We start from the raw sequence: 9,343 nt of genomic DNA on the forward strand, positions 1-9,343 counted from the left end.
TGGGAGTTGTAGTTTTGAAACAGCTGGAGGTTTGCCCCCCCCCTCCCCCCATGTGAATGTACAGGGTGCATTCACTCAGGCAGGTTTACAGTAAGTTCCCTGCTTCAAGTTTGGGCTGCGGCAACATTTTCGCCGCAGCGCAAACTTCAAGCAGGGAACGCACTGTAAACCTGCGCCAGTGCGAATGTACCCTAAAAACACTACACTACACTAACACATAATAAAGGGTAAAACAAAACATATACACCCCCTTACACTGCCCCCCCCCCCCCAATAAAAATGAAAAATGTATTGTACGGCAGTGTTTCCAAAACGGAGCCGCCAGCTGTTGCAAAACAACAACTCCCAGCATTTCCAGACAGCCACTGACTGACCAGGCATGCTGGGAGTTTAGCAACAGCTGGAGGTACCCTGTTTGGGAATCACTGGTGGAGAATACCCCTATGTCCACCCCTATGCAATTTAGTCCTCAAATGCGCCTGACGCTCTCTCACTTCAGAGCCCTGTCGTATTTCAAGGAAAGAGTTTAGGGCCACATATGGGGTATTTCCGTACTCGGACGAAATTGCACTACAAATTTTGGGGGTATTTTTCTCCTTTTACCCCTTATGAAAAGGAAAAGTTGGGGTCTACACCAGTCTGTTAGTTTTAAATTTTTTTTTTTTTTTTACACTAACATGCTGGTGTTGCCCTATACTTATTTTCACAAGAGGTAAAAGGAAAAAAAGACCCCCAAAATTTATGGAAATACCCCATATGCGTGCATAAAATGCTCTGCGAGCGCACAACAAGGCTCAGGAGTGAGAGCGCACTATGTACATTTGAGGCCTAAATTGGTGATTTGCAAATAAATAAATATCGACATGTGACCCCATTTTGGAAACTACATCCCTCACAGAATGTGACAAGAGGTATAGTTAGCCTTATCACCCCACAGGTGTTTGACAAATTTTCCCTAAAGTTGGATGGGAAAATGAAAAAAAAATTTTTTTTTCACTAAAATGCTGGTGTTACCCTAAATTTTTCATTTTCACAAGGGAAAATAAGAAAAAAGCCCCCCATATGTGGATGCAGTTTTTATAATGGGGACATTTGTGGGGTATTTCTAATAAGAAAGCCCTTCAAATCCACTTCAAACCTGAACTGCTCCATGAAAAATTATGATTTTGAAAATGTTGTGGAAATTTGGAAAATTGCTGCTGAACTTTGAAGCCCTCTGATCTCTTCCTAAAGTAAAAACATGTCAACTTTATGATGCCAACATAAAGTAGACATATTGTATTTGTGAATCAAAATATAATTTTTATGGAATGTCTGTTTTCTTACAAGCAGAGAGCTTCAAAGTTAGAAAAATGCTAAATTTTCAATTTTTTCATCAAATTTTGGAATTTTTCACCAAGAAATCATGCAAGTATTGACAACATTTTACCACTAACATAAAATAGAATATGTCACAAAAAAACTATCTCGGAATCAGAATGAAAGATAAAAGCATTCCAGTGAAAGTGGTCAGATGTTCAAAAAACGCTCTGGTCCTACAGTGAAAAATGGCCTCGTCCTTAACCCCTTAAGGACCCAGGGTTTTTCTGTTTTTGCATTTCCGTTTTTTCCTCCTTACCTTTAAAAAAATCATAACTCTTTAAATTTTGCACCTAAAAATCCAAATGATGGCTTATTGTTTGCGCCACCAATTCTACTTTGTAATGACATCAGTCATTTTACCCAAAAATCTACGGCGAAACGGAAAGAAAAAATAATTTTGAGACAAAATTAAAAAAAAAATCAATTTTGTAACTTTTGGGGAGCTTCCGTTTATACACAGTACATTTTTCGGTAAAACTGACACCTTATCTTTATTCTGTAGGTCCATACGATTAAAATTATTTCCTACTAATATAGGTTTGATTTTGTCGTACTTCTGGAAAAAATTCTAACTACATGCAGGAAAATGTATATGTTTAAAATTGTCATATTCTGACCCCTATAACTTTTTTTATTTTTCCGCGTATTGGGAAGTATGAGGGCTCATTTTTGCGCCGTGATCTGAAGCTTTAAGCAGTACCATTTTTGCATTTATAGGACTTATTCATTTTTTCATTATATAAAAAGTGACCAAAAATGCATTTCGGAATTTGGAATTTTTTTGCGCGTACGCCATTGACCGTGCGGTTTAATTAATGATATAGTTTTATAATTCAGACATTTCTGCACGCGGCGATACCACATATGTTTATTTTTATTTTTATTTACACTGTTTTTTTATGGGAAAAGGGGGCTGATTCAAACTTTTAATAGGGGAGGTGTTAAATGATATAGGGACACACACTGATCTTTTACATTGATCAGTGGTTTCTCATAATAAACCACTGATCGATGATTCTGCCGCTTGACTGCTCATGCCTGGATCTCAGGCACTGAGCAGTCATTCGGCGATCGGACAGAGAGGAGGCATGTAGGGATCCTCCAGCTGTCTTGTGAGCAGTTCAGGATGCCGCGATTTCACCGCGGTGATCCCGAACAACTCCCTGAGCTAACCGGCATGGTTTCACTTTCACTTTAGACGCAGCGTTAAACTTTGAATACTGCATCTAAAGGGTTAATAGTGCGGGCCCCACGATCAATGCTGCACGCTATTAGCCACGGGTCCCGGCTGCCGTGGCCCCGCGTTATAGATCAGGAGCGGACCCATGATGTACGCGTACGTCATGGGTCCTTAAGGGGTTAAAGGAGTATTCCGGCCATAGACATGTTATCCCCAAAAATAACATCACGCCATGCCCCCTTCATTCATGTCTATGGGAGGTGATAAGATGTCTATGGCTGGAATACTCCCTTAAAAAATCTGAGACAACAGTCATTTTGTTAAAAATAAATATTGGGGTGAAAATCACATAAGAATTGGGAGAAAACCGTTACACACAGGTACAGACACTATATTATGAACGGCACTAACTTTACAGCCCCTGCGGCATAGTCAAATGAAAAAAAATTCTGGAATACCCCTTTAAACTTAGGATTTAAATTCTGCTTGAAGAGCTGGCTGTTGTCTCTTAGAATTTTACTAAACACCCAGGTACTAAACACTTCTTTATGAAACAGCTAATGGATAATGGATTGAACACATGATGCAAATAAATATATAGTTATCTTTTTTTTCTATTCTTACATTTGATTATTATATAAATGTAGACACAAACTCCCACACACACATGTACACAATCAAACCTGTTTTTTTTTTTTTTTTTTTTTTAGATTGTATAGATTGTTGGCTACTTCAGGATTGATAAATAGACGGCTTTCTGTGTAGATGAAACATATAAATAGCCTTATAGTCATGGTTGCATTTCCCTGCTAATGTTAATTACATTCATATCCCCGCTACTGATTTATGTGCAACAAATCCTTTGAATCAGGACTAGAGAACATTGGGAAAGACAGCACTTCAATTTGGAAAATCCACAAGGGAATTGCAAGAGAGCAAGAAGCACAACAGAATCTTAAAACATATACCAAAAAGTATAACATAAAATTGTAAGTTGTACAAATTCAAATCTTCCTTCTTTAATAAGTTATAGCAGGCAAAATCTGTGCAGCATAAAATGATAACAGTAATCTTCGGAAAGTATAATGAAATGAGAATAACCTCCGTGGTCGCCCAGCAATCTCAGCAGATCGCGCTACAAGGACAACAGCTGACTCAGTTGACTGCTATGATACAACAGCTTCTGCCTCAAGAACAGCAACCATCTCCTCCGCCAGCTCCTGCATCACCTCCGCAGTGGCTTCCTCCCAGACTCCGCCTTTACCTACCTGACAAGTTTGGTGGGGACTCTAAACTGTGCCGTGGGTTCCTGTCCCAGTGTTCCCTACACCTGGAGATGATGTCAGACCAGTTTCCTACTGAACGGTCTAAGGTGGCGTTCGTGGTCAGCCTGCTGTCTGGAAAGGCCTTGTCCTTGGCCACACCGCTTTCGGACCGCAACGATCCTGCAACTGCTTCTATCCAGCCCTTCTTTTTAGAAGTACACAGTGTCTTTGAGGAGCCAGCCTGGGCTTCCTCAGCCGAAACGGCTCTCTTGAATCACGTCCAAGGGAGTTCTTCAGTGGGCGAATACGCCATCCAGTTCCATACCCTCACCTCTGAGCTATCCTGGAATAATGAGGCCCTCTGCGCGACCTTCAAGAAAGGCTTATCCAGTCACATCAAAGATGTTCTGGCCGCACGAGAAATTCCTACTAACCTGTCTGAAGTTATCCAGTTGGCCACCCGCATTGATATGCGTTTCACTGAAAGACGCCAGGAGCTCTGCCAAGAAAAGGATCTTGTTCTCACTAGGCGATTTCCTCGCTTGACACCTCTCTTACAGAGACCACTGCAACCTACTCCTGTGCCTTCCGCCGAGGAGGCTATGCAAGTGGATCGGTCTCGCCTGACTCATGAAGAGAGGACTCGCCGCAGAAATGGAAATTTGCGCCTCTACTGTGCCAGTACTGAACATAAAGGATTGTCCTATTCGTCCTCCACGTCAGGGAAACGCATGCACACACCTAGTTAAGGCGGGAGAGGCGTTACTAGGTGTGAATTTTTCCTCTCCATGATTGACTATACCTGTGCGGATTGCTATACCCGCTAATACTACTTCCTTTTCCGCTGTGGCTTTCTTGGACTCTGGTTCAGCAGGAAGTTTCATTGAAGCCTCCCTAATCAATAGACTTGTGCACTAGAAAAATTTTTGTTGAATTTTGTTTCGTTTTTTCGTTTTGGAAAAAAATTTCAGTTCGGCAATATTTTTGGTTTGATTTTTCGGATACATTCGGTATTCAGGTATTAGGGTTGATTTTTTTCGGATACATTCGGTATTCTGGTACATTCGGTAAATTTTTTTTTTTTTTGGACTTTGGCGATCCTAAAAAATTATGGAGATACCTTTTTTATTAAAATTTCGTAGGGTACCATAAAAAATCATAATAAAAAAGATACAGTAGTGATGGAAAAAATTGTATCTAACGAAATGTATCTATTTTATTATGAAATGTTTATTCATTTTTAAACAGGGATCAATTTATATGAGCGGGTAAAGCACTAATGTAGCCGACAATAGTAAAAATGTAGTGTGCGTGTTTTTTACTTTTTCTAAAACATTTTTTAGGTAGTACTACTACTCCCACCATGGAACACACTCTTCCATGATGGGAGTATTAGTTACCTGTACTAATTGACAGATCGCAGGGTCCCTTGCGATCCTCTTGTATAATGTATAGATGCGGCGGCCGCTCTTCTATGGTCCCCTGCACTCACGTATATATACACATATTCATATTTCCCGCAGAGCTGTGATTGGCCAGATGGTTCCAGCCAATCACAGCTCTCTGTGAGAAATATGAATATGTGTATATATACGGCCGTGCAGGGGACCATAGGAGAGCGGCCGCCGCATCCATACATTATACAGGAGCATCACAGCGGGTGTCAGGAGTGATAACCCCAGTGATCTTTCCTTTACTACAAGTACTACTACTCCCAACATGGAGTACACTCTGCTCCATGCTGGGAACTGTAGTACCTGCATTAATAGACAGATCGCAGCGGGTGTCAGAAGTTGGCTGTCTGGGCTTGCTGGGAGTTGTAGTTTTGCACCAATTGGTGGCTCTCTGTTTGGGTATACATTGCATCATGGGTGCTCTCCCCAGCGGACAGCGCCAAAAATGTCATAACCAATTTTTTGTGTTTTTTTTCTTCTCGTTTCAGATCCGTGTATGCAGAGGATTACTGCGGATTCAATGGATTACGGCGGATTATTTTTTTTTTCCTTTAATAAAATGGTTAACGAGGGCTGTGGGGGAGTGTTTTTTTAAATAAAATAATTTTTCCAATGTGTTGTTTTTTTTTTTTTTTTTTTATTGAATTTTCAGGGTTAGTAATGGAAGCTGTCTTATTGACGGAAACCATTACTAGGCCAGGGCTTAGTGCTAGCCCCAAAAACAGCTAGCACTAACCCCCAATTATTACCCCGATACCCAGCGCCACAGGGGTGCCGGAAAGAGCCGGTACCAACAGGCACGGAGCGTCAAAAATGTCGCTCCTGGACCTAGGCGGTAACAGGCTGGCGTTATTTTGGGGAGGGCCAGTAACAATGGTCCTCGCCTACCCTGGTAACGTCAGGCTGTTGCTGTTTGGTTGGTATCTAGCTGAGAATAAAAATACGGGGAACCCTATGCGTTTTTTTTTTATTTAAATAAAATAAAAAATAAAAACGCATAGGGTTCCCCGTATTTTCATTCTCAGCCAGATACCAACCAAATAGCAACAGCCTGACGTTACCAGGGTGGGCGAGGACCATTGTTACTGGCCCTCCCCAGCCTAAATAATGCCAGCCTGTTACCGCCTAGGCCCAGGAGTGCCATTTTTGACGCTCCGGGCCTGTTGGTACCGGCTCTTCCCGGCACCCCTGTGGCGGTGGGTACTGGGGTAATAATTGGGGCTTAGTGCTAGCTGTTTTCGGGGCTAGCACTAAGCCCTGGCCTAGTAATGGATTCCGTCAATAAGACAGCTTCCACTACTAACCCTGAAAATTCAATAAAAATAAAAAAAACTCAACACATTGGAAAAATTATTTTATTTAAAAAAACACTTCCCCACAGCCCTCGTTAACCATTTTATTAAAGGGAAAAAAAATTATCCGCCGTAATCCATCGAATCCGCAGTAATCCTCTGCATACACGGATCTGAAACGAGAAGAAAAAAAACACAAAAAAAAATGGTTATGACATTTCTGGCGCTGTCCGCTGGGGAGAGCACCCATGATGCAATGTCTACCCAAACAGGGAGCCACCAATTGGTGCAAAACTACAACTCCCAGCATGCCCAGACAGCCTTTGGCTGTCTGGGCATGCTGGGAGTTGTAGTTTAGCAACAGCTGGAGCAGGGGCGGACACAAACAGCAGAGGGCCCCTGTACAAAGAATGTGCCTGGGCCCCCCCTCCCCAGCACTGTGCCCCCTCATGTACATAGACCCCACCGGGGGGGCTCCACTTACCCCGCACGTGTAGTGTCACCACTTGCCTTGTCCACCACAGGTGGATGGAACGGCTCCTGAGGTGGGCTCCGGGTGGCCCCTGTCCCTCTCAGTGTGCGGCCCAGGCCCCGTGAGTACTCCCCCAGGTCAGCCTGACCCGTATCTAGCTGGGAGGCAGAGGGCAGTGCTCCCCTTTACATTCACACCCCTGGACTTAGCACGACACCCCTTGGCACCCCCTGGTTCCTTGGCTTCTTATCCTTAGTGATAGAAGTGACTTACAGGCAGGGCCAGACTGGGACCAAAAATAGGCCCAGGCATTTTAAAATAAAGAGCCCATTTTTATGGTGGGGGTCTGACTCATGGGACTCCCACCAATCACCTTGGTTCAAGTGGCTCCCCAGATGTTGGAAAGCTGCCACTCCCATCATGTCTGAAGTGACTACAGCTGATGGGACAGTCAGGAGACTACACAATGATATCAGTGACTACAGCTCTGATGGGACAGTTAGGAAAATACACAATGATATCACTGACCTGAGTGACGTCTTCTCTGTTGTCTTTACTTTACCCCCTGAATATAATACTGCCAATTACTGTACCCCTGAATATAATACTGCCAAATACTATACCCCTGAATATAATACTGCCAAATACTGTACCCCTGAATATAATACTGCCAACCACTGTACTCCATGAATATAATACTGCCAAATACTGTACCAATGAATATAATACTGCCAACCACTGTACCCCTGAATACTGCCAACCACTGTACCCCTGAATATAATACTGCCAAATACTGTACCCCTGAATATAATACTGCCAACCACTGTACCCTGAATATAATACTGCCAACCACTGTACTCCATGAATATAATACTGCCAAATACTGTACCAATGAATATAATACTGCCAACCACTGTACCCCCTGAATACTGCCAACCACTGTACCCCTGAATATAATACTGCCAACCACTGTACCCTGAAAATAATACTGCCAACCACTGTACTCCATGAATATAATACTGCCAAATACTGTACCAATGAATATAATACTGCCAACCACTGTACCCCCTGAATACTGCCAACCACTGTACCCCTGAATATAATACTGCCAACCACTGTACCCCTGAATATAATACTGCCAACCACTGTACCCTGAATATAATACTGCCAACCACTGTACTCCATGAATATAATACTGCCAAATACTGTACCAATGAATATAATACTGCCAACCACTGTACCCCCTGAATACTGCCAACCACTGTACCCCTGAATATAATACTGCCAACCACTGTACCCCTGAATATAATACTGCCAACCACTGTACTCCATGAATATAATACTGCCAAATACTGTACCAATGAATATAATACTGCCAACCACTGTACCCCCTGAATACTGCCAACCAATGTACCCCTGAATATAATACTGCCAACCACTGTACCCCCTGAATACTGTCAACCACTGTACCCCCTGAATATAATACTGCCAACCACTGTGCCCCTGAATATAATACTGCCAACCACTGTACCAACCACTGACTCACCCCATACACCCCACGCACTCCGTCCTCAGTCTCCTCATCACCCCATACACCCCACGCAACCCATCCTCAGTCTTCTCATCTCCCCCATACACCCCACACACCTCATCCTCAGTCTCATCCCCCCATACACCCCACACAACCCATCCTCAGTCTAATCATCACCCCCATACACTCCACGCACCCCATCCTCAGTCTCATCACCCCATACACCCCACACAACCCATCCTCAGTCTTCTCATCCCCCCATACACCCCACACACTCCATCATCGGTCTCCTCATCACCCCATGCACTCCATCCTCAGTCTCCTCATCACCCCCATACACCACACGCACCTCATCCTCAGTCTCATCCCCCCATACACCCCACACAACCCATCCTCAGTCTAATCATCACCCCCATACACTCCACGCACCCCATCTTCAGTCTCATCACCCCATACACCCCACACAACCCATCCTCGGTCTCCTTATCACCCCATATACCCCATCCTCAGTCTTCTCATCACCCCATACACCCCACACACCCCATCTTCAGTCTCCTCATCACCCCATACACCCCATCCTCAGTCTCCTCATCACCCCATGCACTCCATCCTCAGTCTCCTCATCACCCCATGCACTCCATCCTCAGTCTCCTCATCACCCCATGCACTCCATCCTCAGTCTCCTCATCACCCCATGCACTCCATCCTCAGTCTCCTCATCACCCCATGCACTCCATCCTCAGTCTCCTCATCACCCCATGCACTCCATCCTCAGTCTCCTCATCAT

The sequence above is a fragment of the Hyla sarda genome, chromosome 7 (genome assembly GCF_029499605.1).
Source record: "Hyla sarda isolate aHylSar1 chromosome 7, aHylSar1.hap1, whole genome shotgun sequence".
NCBI classification, from domain to species: Eukaryota; Metazoa; Chordata; class Amphibia; order Anura; family Hylidae; genus Hyla; species Hyla sarda.